General features: G+C 38.7%; 1 pseudogene; it reads left to right on the top strand.

Annotated features, from left to right (window-relative positions):
• The first annotated feature begins 77 nt into the window (after positions 1-77).
• Positions 78-19,216, top strand: LOC138189436 (uncharacterized; annotated as a pseudogene).
• The last annotated feature ends 844 nt before the right edge of the window (positions 19,217-20,060 follow it).

Here is a 20,060-nt window from a genome sequence, read left to right as displayed (position 1 = left end):
ACATACAAATTCTACAAATTTAGGCATTACACTATAAAGTTTACAGATTTGTAAGATTCGAAAGGACCGTAATAACCATGGAGAGTACGACTGTTGACCTACCTATGGATTGCGTAAAATTACAGTTTACATCGTAACGAGAGAAAGGATACATCTGTGCAAGTTGTTTCAGATTCAGCTTTATCTTAGATCCGATACTATTTTATATAAGATAGAGCAACATTTTCCTCATTTATAGCAATGATGTATCGATTATCAATATCGTTTAATTTATTTAAAGAAGATGAATTAATTTTGTAGCTTTTTATAATAACTAATATTAATCAAATTTGATAATTTGTTCATATTTTGAAATTTCTATTAATTGTTGAGATAGTTAAGATGTAACGAATCAATGGATGAACATTCTTACTTTTGCATTACTCCAGTGAAATGAAAATTTCTTAATTGAAATTAAAACGAATTTCATTCTTTGATCGTAATACTTTTCGGTACTTTTTTTTCAGAGAGCAATACCTCTTTAACGTTTTCGAGGTTATAGTTTCGACTTTGGAATCAAAATTAAAGCACATTGAAAATTTGGACAAAGCGGTGGAACACTTGATGAGAAGAGTGGAAGCTTTGGATTCACGCGTGAATGATAATATCGATAAAACCGATGCAGTTATTACAAAGCTACGAACATTAGATCTAAAACTTTTCAATTCTCATCAAATTGAATTTTCTTCAACTGAATCTGCATACTCGACAAAAAGGAGCGATGATAAAAACGACAGTGAAATCAGAAGCGGTACGTATGTATGTATGTACATAAAATGCTAATACGTAAAAACAGAAATTCGTTAACAGACGTATCTATAGAAGAAGAAAAGAAAAAAAAAAAAAAAAAATATTGGACTGATCGACTCGGTTAGAACAAACATGGATCGCAACTACAAATTGTCGTTTGAATTGTATTACATTTACAGCCGGTTTTCTTTTATCTATATCGTTTACAAAACAATTGTATTTACGTGTAGTTTATAGGTACCTACCTATATATACCTATTGTATAGGTATATACCTACATATGTACACACGTATACAAGCCTGCTTTCCCTGTATTTCCCCCCTCCCCTTTTTTCGTTCTCTTTGTCTCTTTTCCATACTTTTATCTTTTTACTGATGCTTCTTCTTCTTTTCTTTCTACGGTTGCCATTCGCTGTTCAAGTTTATCGTATAAATTGGCATTTATTTGGCAAAACAGGTCCGAAATTACAAGCAATCCATCAGAAGCGAGAAAATACATCATCATCCGATTTCACTCTTGGTGAAAAATTATTGTCACTTGATCAAAAGGTATCGGATATAGATAATAAATTGATCGATTTGAAACATCAATTGGATAATAACTTGTTACAAAATGACGACATAAATGCCGAAGCCAGCGAAAAAAAGCCAGTCAATGTATGAGCGTAATCGAAATCACTAAAGCGATGAGTAATGAAGTAATAAATCACATTACGATCGGGATAGAAAATTTAAGGCAAGCGACAAACAATATGGACAGAAAGTTACAGTTTCACGTAAACTTGGTTTCCGATCGTTTGGGAACTATTTACAACATGATGAGTGACGTGCACGATGCGATATTAGTGAGAGGAAGTACGAACGGTCGACCGGCGTTCAACGTTACAACAACAACAACGACAACTACCGAGCCGCCACCACCAAGGCAGAGTAAAATCGATCGACTCGTCGAACAAATATATCCAATTGTTGACTGTATCGGAGAAAATGGATGAAGTCTGGAACGTCGTGGTAAGCTGAGAAGATGTGGCTAAATTGTTAATTTCACTGTTTACCTGCCGTGTTAATCACGTTGTATGACCGCATGCACAATTTTACATGTCCACTTGACGGCATTCCATATAGATAGGTATTATACTTTTTTCGACAGGTTGGCACGAAAAGTTCCGTGGACGATCTCTTGCCAAAATCCGATGAATTACTTACACAAACGCAAAGACAAGAAAGAGCGATCAGTGAAATTCATGCGGATTTAAGATCGAAAACGAATAAGATTATCGAAAATTTAGAAGGAGTGGAGAATAGACTTCGAAAGCAGGAGGACGATGTAGCTAGCCTTGCTCAGCGTCCAATACCTGCGGAATTGCTGCTAGATCCCACGATCGATCGCCTTGTCGAATACGACTCCAATAGGTTAGTTTTCCTTCTTTGATACTTTATTCGCTTGCTTTTATTATCATACACCATGTTACGAAATAATATAGAAACCAAAGGCATTTACGACGTTGTCAGTTCCATTCCATTTTTCGAGAAATAATCTTTTCTCTCTAATAATAACAGACAATGTACATACGTATTTCTATCTTTATCTGTTTGCTTTGTTCCGTTCGATGAAAAGAAATCTTTCGTTTCGTGTAATGTGAAAGAATCGTATTTCGAATTGATTGCATCTGTTGTTAGTAAATATTCCAATATATTATTATACATAGGTATATGATGCGTGAAAGAACGATGTAAAAGAATATTAGTAAATAAATAAATAAATAAATATGTAGAAAGTGTAGCGACAATATACTACGTTCAACTAACGAAACACCATTATTACATTGCTATGTAATTAATTATTATGTTTCATGTAGAACGAATTTCTTTCGATTCACAGATACGTTGAACTCTCTGATGACATTGCAGTTGAAACAACCGTTTTACCGGTCAATCCGACTACCATTGTTTCGTCTGTGTCGATGTCCATGTCTTCCTCGACCTCGTCGAACGCCGTATCGATCAATAATTTCATTAATTCAAGCAATATAGCTGGTTCCACTAATTTCTCCAACTCGACAGCCAATCTTTCAATAGGCCCCCCATTATCACCGAGTTCGCAGCGATCATCGTCTAAAAATCGTTATATTTCCATTGTTATATTTCCAAGTGTCAAAAACAAACCAAGTACAGCAAATTCCACCTTTACCACCGATGCATTCCTTAATTACAAAGATGTTAAGGTAATAAACAACAAAAACATTCTCAACCCGTACCAATTAACGTCACTGGTAATCGGCACCGTTCAAACGAATTAGAAACAGTTTTTATATAGTATTTTATATTTTTCTCATTTCTTCTTTGGTTTTTAACCGACCAAAGTGGAATAATCGATATACCGCATGACTTTTATGCAAACATACTTTTTTCTTTCTTCCTCTCTCTTTTCTATAGTTTAGTTACCTTGTAAGACCCTGTAAGCGAATAAGCGAACGAACGCGATGAAACGGAAGAAGATGAGAGAGTAAACGTAACAACAACGCTGCTGTATTTCTATGTGAAGAATGTGTAGACAAGGGGAGGCCCAATTACTACGGAAAAGGAGTGATTGTGTAGGGAGGGGGAAGGGTGAAGGGGTTGGAGAGAGAAAGAAGGAATCTTAAACATATGCATTTTATCGTGCATACACAGTATAGTTAAATCACTTATAGAATACACGACATGCCTACGCATATGCCCACCTTCGTTCACGTACATATCGTATGTGCTATAACACAAAGAAATGTTCAGATTTGAAAAATTTATTACGTAATACATCGATTAACATTCTGAATGTTTCGTTTAAACGGTCATTTTAAAGTTGCTCGTAATTACTCGTCTCGTCAAACCGTAAATAACACACAAAGTCACTATAATGTACACATGTGCATCACGTACAACCATCAACTTTGAAACGTTCGAATATGGCTCGTAAAAAGTCCCTGTCGGTGAAATTTTTATTAATCCTTCCTTTATGGGAATTTTGAAAATCTATACCATATTTCTAGAAGAAATAAAAGGAAAGAAAGAGAAAAGTAGTTTTTACAATACGATTGTATAATTGAAACATTAAATATGTATAACAATATTGTAAAAAGAGAGAAAACTACTAATCTATGTACGTAATATGTAACAGAGTGAAAAATCTACGCAAGAAAAAGAAAGCGTTATTCCATATTATCAATGCTTACAAACACGATAATACATGTACATATTGTTTAACGTTACAGGACTATTCATGTGTTGATTTGTTAAATGCTGGCATGAGAGATAGCGGTGTCTATTATCTTCAAATTCGTGGAACAACCTATTGGTTTCTCAAGGTTTATTGCGAGCAGGATATCGCCGAAGGAGGTTGGACGGTAAATCAGAGATTCGTCCAAATACTATAATATGTATATACGCGTGTGCATCATGCATCGAGATAAAACTAGTGTGATAGAACGGGCTTTTTTTCCCAAAAAAGTATATTTCGCAATGTAGAATCAATGTAGGATCAATGTAGAATCGATAGCTTATACTCTTAGGTCGTTACAGAAAAAGAATAACTGTGCGTACAATAAACAGCCGCGTTCGTTGGTAAAAGATATTTAATCTTCCTACTTCTTTTATATCATAATTCGAAAAAGAATTTCCACTTTTTCCTAGGTTATTTAAAGAAGAGACGATTTCGGCGAGCCAAGAGAAAATTTCAATCGTGATTGGGCTGATTATAAAAACGGTTTTGGTGATCCTGCTCGAGAGTTTTGGCTTGGCAACGAAAACATATACATGTTAACTAACAACGAAGATTACATGCTTCGGGTGGAACTCGAAGATTTCGAAGGTAACAAAAGGTAAGAAATATCAAAATTACAATTGCAACTGATTTTGGATGCGAAGTTCGGACGTTTTAATGTCTGTGTAGAATAGATCGGAGAGGATTTCAAAGACGATTTTCTCTGTACATTTAAGATATAGAACGTTTCGGAACATCCGTATATCCGTGCGCATACAAAAATTATATATCTATGTACTTTCGTTTAGGTACGCACAGTACTCTCACTTCAAAATCTATTCAGAAGGAGAATATTATAAATTGGAGATTGACGGTTACGACGGAAATGCCGGTGACTCATTAAACGATCCATGGTACGGTTCGTACAATAATCCGTTTTCCACGTACAACAGGTAACACGTTATTTCTTCATTTGTTAGAATGCATGAAATGACAATTTCGGTTATGTGAAAGCATAGAGCAAAAAGCATTGAAGAACGGATAATATCGGATAGATTAATCGTAATAAGAGTCAACTATTCGTTCGAGACGATATTTCATTTCACACAGGGACAACGATAGGTCATCGTTGAACTGCGCATCCATGCTAAAAGGCGGATGGTGGTGGAAATCGTGCGGACGAGGATTAAACGGTCTTTATTTGAACGATCCTCAGGATTTAACCGCTCGACAAGGTATGATTGCTTACAAAATAATGTCGTCACGTACAACCAGCCATTCATGTTTCGTATTATCCGTTTAATGACAAAAGACAATTCTTCCTATCTGTTATTTAATAAAAGGTATCGTATGGTTCCGTTGGAGAGGTTGGGATTATACTTTGAAACGTGCCACGATGATGATTAAACCAAAAGGACCAACAACAGCAATGATATAGACGATTATAACAATAACGATAACGATAACGATAACGATAACGATAACGATAACGATAACAATAACAATAACGATAACAATAACAATAACAATAACAATAACAATAACAATAACAATAACAATAATAACAATAATAATAATAACAATAATAACACTAATTAATGAGCACTCGGCTCCGGAATCGAAGTGAAACGGAAACGACTCACCCAGATGACTCAAACTACCAACTGGCGGCTTCATCCCACAGAAGTCGACTCGGGGATTGTTCTTGGGGCTGGTTTGCTTCAAGTGTAAGGCGGAGGGCCATATCGCACCAGCTTGTCCGCAACAACAAGACAGAAAATCCAGCCTCAAGAACAAACCCCGAGTCGACTTCTGTGAGATGAAGCCGCCAATTGGTAGTTTGAGTCATCTGGGTGAGTCGTTTCCGTTTTACTTCGATTCCGGAGCCGAGTGCTCATTAATTAAAGAATCCGTAGCCTCGAAATTTTCCGGTAAGAGAACGACTGATGTAATAGTAATGCAAGGAATCGGGAATACCTGCGTTAAAAGTACGTCCCAGATTTTGTCCGTCGTACGTATTAACGATTTTACATTGGAGATAGCTTTTCACGTCCTTGACGATAGTCATTTAAAGTACGATATTATGATTGGTCGCGAGATAGTAAGATTCGATGTAATCATTACGCCCAACGGCCTCGATATCCGCAAAAAGGAAGACAGTCAATGCTTGCCATAAAACCGTCGAAAATGAGATTGATTTTGATAAAGTAGACACCGAAGTATGTGGTAATGATAAGAGCCGATTGATTTCTATTCTTAGAAATTCTTTCTAGGCCAGTTAGAGATTCGAATAATTGATCCCAACATCACCGTACAAAGAAGGCCCTACCGACTCAGCGAGGAAGAACGAAGAACAGTGCGAGAGAGAATCAGCGAGTTAATCGATGCAAAAATCATAAGGCCCAGTAATTCGCCGTTCGCGAGCCCCATGATACTCGTGAAGAAAAAGGACGGCTCAGATAGACTGTGTGTAGATTTTCGAGAGTTAAATAAAAACACGGTCGCGGATCGGTATCCCCTACCCCTCATCGCGGATCAGATCGCGAGATTGCAAAAGGCCAGATACTTCATTCGCTTAGACATGGCCAGCGGGTTTCATCAGATTCCCATTCATCCTAATTCGACGGAGTATACGGCGTTCGTTACACCCGACGGACAATACGAGTACCTAACCATGCCGTTCGGATTGAAAAACGCACCTTCCGTTTTTCAGAGGGCCATTCTCAATGCCTTAGGCGACCTTGCGTATTCATATGTTGTTGTTTACTTGGATGACGTTCTAATTATTGCCGACTCGATAGATCAAGCCCTAGAAAGATTGAACACCGTATTGGATACCCTCGCAAAAGCCGGATTCTCTTTCAACTTTTCAAAATGTTCTTTTCTAACGACCTCGGTACTTTATTTGGGGTATGTAATCCGTGACGGAGAAGTTCGCCCCAACCCGGGTAAAATACACGCCCTGAGCTCTTTACCTGCGCCAACGACCGTCACACAGCTCAGACAATTCATAGGTCTAGCCTCTTACTTCCGAAAATTCGTCCCTAAATTCTCACAGATAATGAAACCCTTGTACGCGCTTACTTCCGGTAACAAAAGCATAGCTTGGACGGATAAACATGAAAAAATAAGGCAAAAGGTAATTTCCGTCCTGACCGAAGCACCGGTGTTAATGATATTCGACCCCAACTACCCGATAGAACTACATACCGACGCTAGTTCTGAAGGATATGGGGCTATTTTGATGTATAAGGTCGAAGGTCAAAATAGAGTAGTAGAATATTACAGTAAAAAGACTAGCCCCGCGGAATCTAGATACCATTCCTATGAACTGGAGACGTTGGCGGTTGTAAACGCCGTCAAACTTTTCCGCCATTACCTACACGGTCGAGAATTCCTCGTTGTCACTGATTGGAATTCCCTGAAGGCATCCAGTAATAAGGTACATTTAAGCGACAGGGTTTACAGGTGGTGGGCCTACCTGCAAACTTTCACCTTCGACATTATGTATCGGGAAGGCAAACAAATGGCTCACGCCGATTTCTTTTCGTGGAACCACGTAGACTCGGATCACCGTACGATCGACAAAATCGCCGAAAAGGAAATCAATCTGGCCGAAATCTCCGACGACTGGCTCTTAGTGGAGCAACGTCGCGACCCCCAAATCACCGAAATCGTTGATAAGTTGCGGAACGACGAGCTTGCGGACGACATCGCGAACACCTACGAACTACGATCCGGCACCCTGTACCGTAAAATACAAAGAAGAGGCAGAACTCTCTGCTTGCCCATTGTCCCAAGAAGCTTTAGGTGGTCCGTGATCAGCCATGTACACCAGTCAATTAGTGCACTTAGGATGGGATAAAACGCTCGAGAAACTGTACGAGTATTACTGGTTCGAAGGAATGGCGAAATACGTTCGCAAATTCGTTGAGAACTGTCATGCTTGTCGAGTTTCTAAGGCTAGTTCAGGCAAAATACAAGCCGAACTACACCCATACCTAAGACCAGCATACCTTGGCACACGGTTCACATGGATATCACGGGCAAACTAAGCGGTAAAAACGACGCGAAGGAATATGTCATTGTGTTGGTCGACGCCTTCACCAAGTTCGTATACTTGCACCACACCCGTAAGATAGACTCCCTTAATACCATTAAAGCACTCATGTCCGCTATATTCTTATTCGGCAGCCCCTGCCGGATAATAGCGGACCAGGGAAGATGTTTAACGGGCAAAGAATTTCAAGATTTTTGCAGAGACAAACATATTAAACTCCACTTAATAGCAACCGGTGCTAGCAGGGCCAATGGGCAGGTAGAGCGTATCATGGGTACGCTAAAAAATACCTTCACAACAATAGAAACGACCGGAAGGTCCTGGCAAGACGCGATCGGGGAAACACAACTGGCTTTAAATTGTACCCCCAACCGCGTGACTACGTCGAGCCCATTGGAACTGTTAATCGGTAAAACAGCGAGACCCTACGGCTTGTCCGTACCCGACAACATCGAAGAAAGAGAAGTAGATATCTCCCATGTAAAACGACAGGCGATAAAATGTATAGAAGCAAGTGCCAAATACGATAAGGATAGGTTCGACAAAAATAAGGCTCAAGTAGTTAGGTTTAACCTTGGTGATTTTGTATTACGTAAAAACGAGGAAAGGAACCAAACGAAGCTAGATCCGAAATTCAGAGGTCCGTTCAGGACAGCAGAGATTTTGGAAGGAGATAGGTACACCTTAGAAACCTTAGACGGCAAAAGATCATATAAGGGCAGACATGACAGACTGAGGAAGATGCCAGACAGCAGCGTTCCTGCTGAGTTAGACGTCTACGATGATGACAACGACGGTGATAATAACGATGCAAGTTCACGGACCTCAGAGGATCATTAATACCACGTTGTGGTCGTGCACCCAGTGTGGTACTCTGCGCCTTCGTAATACGTAAAGTGGGACACTCTGCGCCTTCGTAATACGCCCAACGTAGTAACACGATCCAACAAACTAAGATTCACCCGTGTACGAAATCAAAAATGATCTGTCGTGTCGTTACGATCTGACTGATAACTCACAGAATGCAACTAGCACTTTGAATACAAATTATAACGCCACTAATTTTAGTTCTCCTTCATTTCCTTGCTTGTCAAACCTCTGAACAAAATCTCGTTGTCGAAATGGACCCTCGTCTTATTTGGAACGTTTAATTGAATGGTAAATAATATCAGTTACGTCGAGTCTAATGTTAAAAAAAAAAAAAAGAAAAAATTGCAATATTTTAGTTACACACGAGGACGTGTGATAGTCAGGATGGCCGTGTCGGAGATGAAAGGACATCGGAGCCTTCCCTTTGGAACCCCGGGAAAATCCCTTAACACCGTAATCTAGATTCTATCATAGGCGTAATTAAACAATTGTCGTCTTTCGATCCGATTGTATTTGTTCAAGATTTGTGATAATGAGCTTGGGCTCAAGGCGATAGCCAGTCGCCGAACGTAGCCACGGTCACGGGATGAACGCTTTGCCTAACAAAGGTATAAAGTAATTCTATAACTCTCCTTAAAAGATGACTGCCAGATGTCGATGCTTCTCCGCAGTACACTTTCAGCTAGCCTGAGGGCCCGTTATAAATCTTAAGATTTAGCTAACTAAAGTCCTTCAAACAAACAGTCTTTGTCCCAACTACGAGAAGATAGAGGAGACCTATTTTTCAACGAACGACGTCTCCCACGAGCAACTTTCCCTGGAGGGCGGCTAGCATCTTTTTCTAATCACCAATTTGGAGATTGACCAATTAGCAGCAACGTCAATTTCCCTTACTTTCTGAACGAAGACTATCCTCGACGAATCCGATGACCTCGTGTCCTTAGACACACCCCATTATAGTTTTCCTCTGCAGCATCATCGCGACGAAAAGTCATTCTCTCGTGAGATCGTATTAGCGACTTACTTAGCGTCTGTACGCTCGGTGGATATTCCACGTTTTAACAAAGAGTCCGACTTAGATTTTGCGAGCACGTTCATCCATCATCCCGTCGACCGCGGATTCGTTATTGAACCTAGGATCATTGTCACTAGTTTCTCGAGTATCTAATTACCACGGTTACTTGTCCAATTCTATGATAATCGTATCTGCACTAGTCAATCTCTTCTCTATTGCTTATCGACAATGTGTAATCCAAACGAAGATTCGTTTCACGCCCCTAACCCTATTTCCAATGTAAACCCGACATATAAGTTTAAAAAAGAATTGAAAATATTTAATTTACTTCGCCAAATCTACGACTTTAATAACGTTGATTGATTTCAATGCAACCTGGATATCGCATAAAGACATTCATAGGAGAAATGGAAGAAACTGTTCAAAAGTTCAAAGATGTGTACACGGTTTGCTTCATGCGCTGTAAATAATGTTACGTAGTTTTGCCATCAGCGCCAGTCTGTAGCGATGGCGTTAAGTATGAGGTGGTATGTCGTGATAGGTGCATAAGGAATACTCAGATGTTTAACGAACAACAGTTTATTAAGAAACAATTTAACAGAAGAGTCAACAAATAACTATTAACTGTTAACTACTAACAATTGACACCGAGAGTTCAATCGACGCGTTTGCTACGCAATGGCACTGAGGACATTATTATTTAACGGCTCGAGACAGACTGCTTGTCCTTTTGTTCCGGATCGAACAGACTCTTCCCTTCGTTGCCCATCGATATCCCCCACTAGCGTGCGTTCATTAGATGTGCCGCCGCGGCTGGCACGTGTATGCTCTTCCGAGAATTCGGCGAAAGGAGCGTGAAGATATCGATCCCACGTTGGGCACGTCGGTGTCGCGCTTTGACAGCGTAGCGCTTTGTATCCGGAGCCGTCGGAAAGTTCCGTGACCCGTGCCGCCACAGTACCCCCTTACCAGTGATAACGTTTTTCCTTATATCTATGTCGCAGGTAGATCTAAATGTTAGCTTATCTAAGGCCTGCCTGGAAACGATCGGGAAAGCGAACTTTCCTGCCTGCGCGTGTAGTGTGATGAACTCTTGAGTCCCCTTCGCTTTGTTCGTTTCGGACACCAGGCGATGTTGTTACATTACGCTTTTCGGTGCTATGGTGTTCAATGTTATCGTCTAGTAAAAATGCGGAATTCAATCGGTTTATGGACACTATTACGTTTTTGTTGTTTATTTTAATCGTAAAGGTCTTTTTTCCTCGCTCTGTAACCTTATACAGTCCGTAGTAGGGTGGTTGTAAGGGGTCTCCGATGGCGTCGTGGCGCAAAAATACGTAAGGCGATGTTTCGAGATCACGGAACACGAAGGTTCTCTTTTCGTCGTGTTGCGTAATCGGGTGAGGCCTGATCTTTTCTATTCGGTCTTTTAGGCGAGTTGCGCATTCCGAGTTGGCCTGTTGCTTAGTCGGTAAAAAGAATTCTGCCGGCAATTGTATGCCGGTGCCATAAACCATTTCGGCTGCCGTCACGTTCAGGTCCTCTTTAATAGCTGTTCGTATGCCTAATAGAACTATTGGCAAGATTTCTACCCAGTTGCTCGCAGCCTTTGGTTGTTTTAGTTGCTAACGTGGAATATCCACCGAACGTACAGACGCTAAGTAACTCGCTAATACGACCTCACGAGAGAATGACTTTCCGTCGCGATGATGCTGCAAAGGTAAACTATGATGGGGTGTGTCTAAGGACACGAAATCATTGGATTCATGGAGAATAGCCTTCGTTCAGAAGGTGAGGGAAATTGGCGTTGCTGCTAATTGGTCAATCTCCATATCGATGGTTAGAAAAAGATGCTAGCCGCCCTCGAAGGAAAGTTACTAGTGGGAGACGCCGTTCGTTGAAAAATATAATAAGTCTTTCCTATCTTCCCGTAGCTGGGACAAAGATTCTTTGTCTGTCTGAAGGACTTTAGTTAACTAAATCTTAAGATTTATGACAGGCCCTCAGGCTAGCCGAACATGTACTGCGGAGACGCATCGACATCTGGCAATCATCTTACTCGAAGAATAGGGTCTGCGTGTGGCGAGCCACGGGAGAGAAACCATTGGAATGTTTACTGTCGCGTGCCGCCACAAATATTTCTTTTAAGGAGAGCTATAGAATTACTCCATACCTTTGTTAGACAAAGCGTTCATCCCGTGACCGCGGCTACGTTCGACGACTTGCTGTCGCCTCGAGCCCAAGCTTATTATCACAAATCTCAAACAAATACAATCGGATCAAAAGACGACAATTGTTTAATTACGCCTATGATAGAATCTAGATTACGGTGTTAAGGGATTTTCCCGAAGTTCCAAAAGGAAGGCTCCGATGTCCTTTCATCTCCGACATATCTTTTACATCCTGTTAATGCAGTGTTATATCAAAACAATCACCCCTATTGTCTTAACAGAAATCAGAGGATCGATCAACTCGTGGTGTCGATTATTATAATCGTAGCGGGTATTTACGACACCCGTTGACGTGATATCAGGCGAACGCGTCTCCCCGCGACTGGTCGAAAATACAATGACAGACATTGTCGAATACTAATTGAATAAAATCATTTAATTTTCATAGAATTTGATATTTCTACGAGGAATCAATAAGTCTCTCGCATATAGTCAAATAGATCCTTTGATAGATCTAACGAAGAAGTACCTAACCGCGATTACAGCCAATTAGTACATATTATTCGCTACATAATTAATAACTGTATCACGTACATCGATGCAGGCGATATTGAAGAAAAAAGCCATTTTATGTTGTTACTATAACGAGTAAATTTACTCGTTCAACTTGAAAGGAATTAATAAAGAACCAGACTTTTAAGTAAGCATCCAGCAAGAATTTTAAATATTTCAAACAGAGATGTAGGTGTTATTCAAGAAAAAAGAACATTTTATTTTTTAATTAGCACGAGTAAATGAACAAATACCGATAATATAATATAACGCTTAATATGAATTTTATCTGTCTGATTATTTAATAGCTTAATTTATTTCACAGTAACGTCCCTTAGGCTCTGTAACGTCGCGCAAGACTTCTGCACGCTATCCGGCGCTGCTTGACCGCCGACGGTCTACGCACCGTCCTTCGACCCTCAACAAATCCAAGGAACCCGTAAAATGACAGCTTTTAATGCTATTGTTTTGACATATGTCGTCAATTTACGGAATAAGCTCCATATCCTAGAGATGCTTTTTGTTTATAGCCAGTTTAGAAAGGCCCTTGGATTTACTACACGCTATTAGGAAACCCGGAGAAAGCTGGTAGTGACTTAGTAAAAAACGAATGTTTAATCACCGGGAAATCCAGGTTTTCCGTTAAACAAGACATCAACTAGCAACATTGGTAGGAGGCTTCATCCCCTCTAGTCATTCTTTAACATTGACTTAAACCAATGGACATCATAGATCGTGCCCTCACCCTACTCACGAAAAGTGTGAACAACGAATCCACGTCCTTCATAAAAAGGGAACACCCACACCGAGCTTTCTTCTGTAATCCTACGAGAACGACCTACAGTTTTTCTACAACATTCATCCTGTCGATTACGAGGCTACTTCGGTTGCCTCTCTTACTCGTTCCTTGACTACGTCATATCTTAGCATATCGTCTACGTTACTGCATATCAGTGTAAAAGTGTTGAAAATATATAAAGTTATAGCTCTGTTAATCACAGTGTTATACTTATTCAACCACCCCTATTATCCTAGCCGAAATAAGGGGATCGATCTATCCGCGGTGTCGATTCTTGCAATCGTAACGGGAATTTACGACTCCCGTTGACGCGCAATCTCGCAAGCGCGTCTCCCCGCGATAGGCCGAAAATACAGGCTCTTTTCCCTTTTTGTTCAAACTAATCGATAGTCGAAAACTAGTATCAAGGAGGTGTGAATGTAGTCTTAGTTTGTAGAAACTATTACAATGATAAAAATGGATATCGTATTAAATCGTAAAAGATGCCAATTTACGAAAAAAATTAAGAAATCGTTCAATTTGATTTTGTTACAATGGAAAAACCGTCTCCTGCTATGTCAAAAAATCGTTACCGTTTGATTAACAAATCGACGTCTTGTTAAGTTATATAAGGAACACGGAAGTCGCGCGCGAGCTCTTTTGTGCCTGAAATTACGGAGAGTGAACATCGAAGAAGAACATAAATATCAGGTAAGTAAGAAAAAATATCAAACAACAACATTGTAACTAGTAATTTATAACATCTAAACCATTAATTTACAACACTTAAGCTATTAATTTATAACATTCAAGCCATTAATTTATAACATTTAAGGAATTAATTTATAACGTCTAAACTATTAATTTATAACATTTATGCTATTAATTTATAACATTTAAGCCATTAATTTCTAACTTTTGAACTGTTATTTTATACATTTAGCCATTAATTTATAACATTTAAACTATTAATTTATAACATTTAAGCCATTAATTTCTAACTTTTGATCTGTTATTTTATGTTGAAGTGGTCACCACTTATAAGAAAACTCTACATCTGGTCTTTTTAGTTTCTCAAGCACTGAAGCCATCGACAGCGCGTAGACAAAAGACTGCGACGAAGTCAGACCACAAACAGTAGACAAGCGACGTTGGCTTCGGCGTTTTTTTTCAGTTATTGGGTAACACAGCTAGCGTGCGGATCTGGACCAGCTCAAATTGTATTCTTACTTATAATTACATTTATATTTAAATATATTTTCTGCCTTACAATTTATCCACTAGTTTTTCTCTACATCTAAGGTTATACATCGAATAACCTCAACAGGTTATGGGCCCAGAGCTGTAAATTGCAAGGCAGCAACGTAAAGTGAATAAATTGTTAAAGTGTTGTGCTTAGTGAAGTAAGGGATAGTGCTAAAAATGGAATCAGCAAGTGCGAAGATCGAGATGTTACGCGGCGAAGAAAACTGGCTCCAGTGGCGTTTTGTTATGCGTACACTTTTGGAGGAAGATGACGACCTGATCAACGTGTGTGAATGGAATCTGTGTCATCCAGGTAACAGCGCGGAGAAAGAAATCGCTCGTGAAAGATTTTTGAAGGCAGATCGGTTAGCGAGAAAATTAATCGTGACTTCAGTAGGAAAGAAACCGTTGGATCTTCTTTTATGTTGCACAACAGCACATGAAATGTGGAAAAAGTTGAATACAGTATATGACATGAAGTCAGATGAGAATCTAAATATGGTCCAGAAGCAGTTCTTCGATTTTAAATGGGAAGAATCTGAAAATGTCGCCTACAACCTATCAAAGTTGGAATTGATAGCGGCGAAAATGAAAGCCCTTGGGAGTGAAATTGGCGAGAAAATGCTGATAACACGCATTTTATCGGTGTTACCAAAAAAATTTGACCATTTTCACAGTGCGTGGGATTCGGTGGAAGAAGGAAAGAAGACCCTAGACAGGCTTAGTACCAGGCTGATGACAGAAGAAACCAGATGGAAGAAAGACGACCAGGAAACATCGGTGGCGCTGGTAACAAAGAGTAACAATTATAAAAGAGAACAGCAGAAACAGTCAAGCAAATGTGAATACGAGAAACAAGGACCAAGCTGCTTCAATTGTGGAAAAGTTGGCCATCTAAAGAAGGATTGCTTTAGATGCTTTATATGCAAAAGGAAAGGCCACACCAGTAAAAATTGTTTTAAAAATAATAAAAGAAGCAACAGTAGAAACAGCCAGGAACCTAGAAATCAAAATCGTGATCACAGCGGAATTGGTCTATTCGGAAGCACCTCAGCGATACAAGCGGCAAACCCTGATGTTTGGATAATCGACTCAGGAGCTACGGATCATATGACAGGACGACGGGAATGGTTCAGCGTCTTTGAAGAATTCGATAACACGGTGAAGATAGAGATCGGCGATGGTACGTTCATGGATGCGTGCGGCAAAGGAAAAATTAAAGTAGAGACTCTTGTGGACGGCAAATGGGTAACATGTACAATGAACGATGTTCTGTACGTACCAGGTATGAAAAGAAACCTATTTTCCATTAGATCTGTTGCGAGAAGGGGCATAGATTTCTGTGTTTTAAAGGAAGGGACCAATTGTATGTTTTTACAAAACCAGAAAATAATAGCAAAAGGTTCTGTTATCGGAAATTTGTATAAAATAGATATGCGAGTTATCACACCGTCAGTTTGTAATTTTAGCAATAGAGCAGAGTCAAACGCGGACACATTGCAGTTATGGCACGAACGGCTATGTCATCAAAACATCAGACATGTTAAAAGTTTTTTAAAAAATTCGAATATGAAAGTCGTGGAGGATAGTAGCTTTTTCTGTGAAGGTTGCGCGTACGGGAAACAGCATAGATCGAGTTTTCATGAGAAAATCAATCGTGCGACTAAACCTCGCGAAATTATTTATACGGATGTATGTGGACCTGTGGAAGTCGAGTCATTAGGCAAGAAACTGTATTTTCTTGCATTTAAGGATGATTTTTCAAAATTCACAAAGATTTACTTCTTACGACATAAGTCTGAAGTAATCGAAAAATTAAAAACTTTTTGCCTAGAAGTTGAGAATCAATTCAACGATAAGATTAAAGAAATTCATAGTGATGGAGGGAAAGAGTTCAAAAATAAAGAAGTTAAAGAATTTTTAAGAAGTCAGGGAATTAGGCACACAATTAACGTCCCATACACTCCTGAACAGAATGGTGTCGCAGAAAGGGAAAATAGAACAATAGTAGAGGCAGGACGATCGATGCTATATTCAGAACCAAATCTACCGCTGTTTTTATGGGCCGAAGCCATGAACACAGCAGTACATGTCATAAATAAGACCGGGCCGACAAGACAAGACAAGAAAACACCGTATGAACTGTGGTACGGGAAACCGCCAAATTTAGAAAAGTTTAGGGTTTTCGGTACTGAGTGCTTTGCACACATACCTGCGGAGAAGAGAAAAAAACTTGACAAAAAGGCGAACAAAGGATATTTGGTAGGCTATCTAGATGACGGACGAGGGTATCGAGTGTATGTGCCGACAGTAAGAAATGTTATATTAAGCCGTGACGTAATATTTAAGCCCGAACTAGAAAGTGCGAAGTTTGCCGAAAATTGTCGAGCGCGAAGATGTGTGTGCGCAGAGCGATAGAGCATGTACGTATGAAAGTGCAGAGAGTGAACATGAAAAACAACCTCCTGAAACTAGCGACAATGTGAGACAATTGAGAGATAGAGCTAAGATCAAACGAACCGACTTTTATGGTAGCCCAGTAACGTACGTAGCGGAAAAATTACCGGTGGATTTTAACGAAGCGATGAGTTCCGAAAATAAAGAGTTATGGGAAACGGCTATGAACGATGAAATGAAATCGCACCATGAAAATAAGACGTGGATTCTTGTAGAAAAACCTAAAGATCAGAAGGTACTTAGTAATAGGTGGGTTTTAACGGTAAAGCTAAATCCGGACAATTCGGAACGATACAAAGCGCGACTTGTAATAAAAGGGTGTTCACAAAAGGAAGGCATAGATTATAAGAAAACCTATAGTCCCGTTGCTCGGTTTGATACAATTAGATTAATGCTCAGTATTGCAGCCAAAAATAATTTGCACCTCGGACAGTTTGACATTACAACCGCATTTTTATATGGAAGTCTGAAAGAAGATATTTATATGAAACAACCTAAAGGTTATGATGATGGTACGAATCGCGTTTGTAAATTGCTAAAAAGCCTATATGGCTTAAAGCAGTCTCCAAGATGTTGGACGGAACGTTTCACAAAATATATTTCAAACTTAAAATTTTATCAGAGTAACGCAGATCCTTGTTTTTATATTTATACAGAAGACGACAAATTAATGTTGATGACCATATACGCAGACGATGGACTGGTAGCAGCTTCAGACGAATCTCTAATTGATAAATTTTTTGATGATTTAAATAAAGAATTCAAAATTACGAGTTCGAAAGAAGTCAAGAGTTTTCTTGGACTTGAAATTAATAGATTAAAAGATGGTTCAATATTCATTCATCAGAGTAGATATATCGAAAACATATTAGAAAAATTTAATATGAATGTGGCAAACAGTGTTTCTACACCTATCGAGACTAATTGGAACGAAAGTAACATAGGCAATAATGATTGTAACGCACCATACAGAGAAGCAGTAGGGAACTTAATGTTTTTACAAACCGTAAGTAGACCAGATATTAGTTTTGCAATAAATATAGCGGCGAGACATTTAGAGAATCCAAACCAGTATCAGTGGAAATTAGTCAAACGAATTTTGCGCTACATAAAAGGGACCGCGGACATGGGACTCTTATATACCAAAGCAGGCAGTCTCGAAACCTTTAGCGATGCTGACTATGCAGGCGACAAAGAAACAAGAAAGTCGACATCAGGCGTTGTATGTAAGTATGCGAATGCGGCCATCACATGGCAATGTAAGCGACAACAATGTATAGCTCTATCTACGACCGAAGCTGAGTATGTCAGTGCAGCCTCAGGAGCGAAAGAAATTATGTGGCTAAAGAAAATATTTCTTGAATGTAAAATAGAGATCCTTAAGTATATGCTATGTGTAGACAATACTAGTGCCGTGAAATTAATTAAGAATCCAGAATTCCATCAAAGAAGTAAGCATATTGACGTAAGATATCATTTCTTGCGAGATTTATACAATAGAGGCGAAATTGATGTAACGTATGTAACAAGCGAAGAGCAACTGGCAGATATATGTACAAAGGCGTTGCCAAAACCAAGATTTGAATATTTAAGGCAAAAGTTAGGTTTGAAAAATAAAAAGGATATTAAGAGGTAATTGTTTGTAGACATGTAGAGTTTTTAGGAAGGGTGTCGAAGTGGTTGTCACTTCTAAAAAAAAAAAAAAAAAAGAAGAAAAACTCTACATGATCTGTTTAGTCTTCTAGTATTTTTTGTAATAAATTAATTTGAATGAAAAAGAGAAAGGCGTCTGGCAAATGTACTTGCGAAGGCATTGACAAATTGATTTTTAGATATTTACGACAAGAGTTAGAAAAATATTAAGAGATAATTTGTAAATTTGAGATAATTGTTTGTGGAGATGTAGAGTTTTAGGGAGGGTGTTGAAGTGGTCACCACTTATAAGAAAACTCTACATCAGGTCTTTTTAGTTACTCAAGCACTGAAGCCATCGACAGCGCGTAGACAAAAGACTGCGACGAAGTCAGACCACAAACAGTAGACAAGCGACGTTGGCTTCGGCGTTTTTTTTCAGTTATTGGGTAACACAGCTAGCGTGCGGATCTGGACCAGCTCAAATTGTATTCTTACTTATAATTACATTTATATTTAAATATATTTTCTGCCTTACAATTTATCCACTAGTTTTTCTCTACATCTAAGGTTATACATCGAATAACCTCAACATTTTATACATTTAGCCATTAATTTATAACATTTAAACTATTAATTTATATCATCTAAGCCATTAAATTATAACATTTAAGCTATTAATTTACAACATCTAAGCCACTAATTTACAATATTTAAACTATTAATTTATATCATCTAAGCCATTAATTTATAATATTTAAGCCATTAATCTAAAACAATTCCTCCATTAATTCTTAACAACTATACCAATAATTTATAACCATATTCTCCCATTAATTCAAAGTAATTGTGCTCTTAATTTATAACAGTTGTACCATTAATCGGAAGCAACTCTACATTCATTGATTTAAATCAGTACCATCAATGTGAGTGAATTAATGATTTATATTGTATTATTTTATTAACGAAATCTTTCAGGTCCCTGGATTGCTATTTTATTTCTATATAGCATTATTTTTTAATTTTAAATACAGTACTTAATTTCTCATTTCACTATTTTGTATAAAAGCAGTGGTAACGCAGAGTGTAATTTTAAGATGTAATTTTCCATGTCTGCTAAAAACCAAGGAAACAACACCATATTCATGGAATCAAGGAAGCAAGTGTAGTTTAATCGAAGGCAACGACATCTTATCTGTAGCTGCACATGAGTCATAGGACATTTCAAATAGTGTTGTTGTTTTGCCTCGGAG

The sequence above is a fragment of the Bombus flavifrons genome, unplaced genomic scaffold (assembly GCF_040668555.2).
Source record: "Bombus flavifrons isolate JBK064 unplaced genomic scaffold, iyBomFlav1_principal scaffold0042, whole genome shotgun sequence".
NCBI lineage: Eukaryota > Metazoa > Arthropoda > Insecta > Hymenoptera > Apidae > Bombus > Bombus flavifrons.
This window is presented reverse-complemented; position numbering and strand designations above follow the sequence as displayed.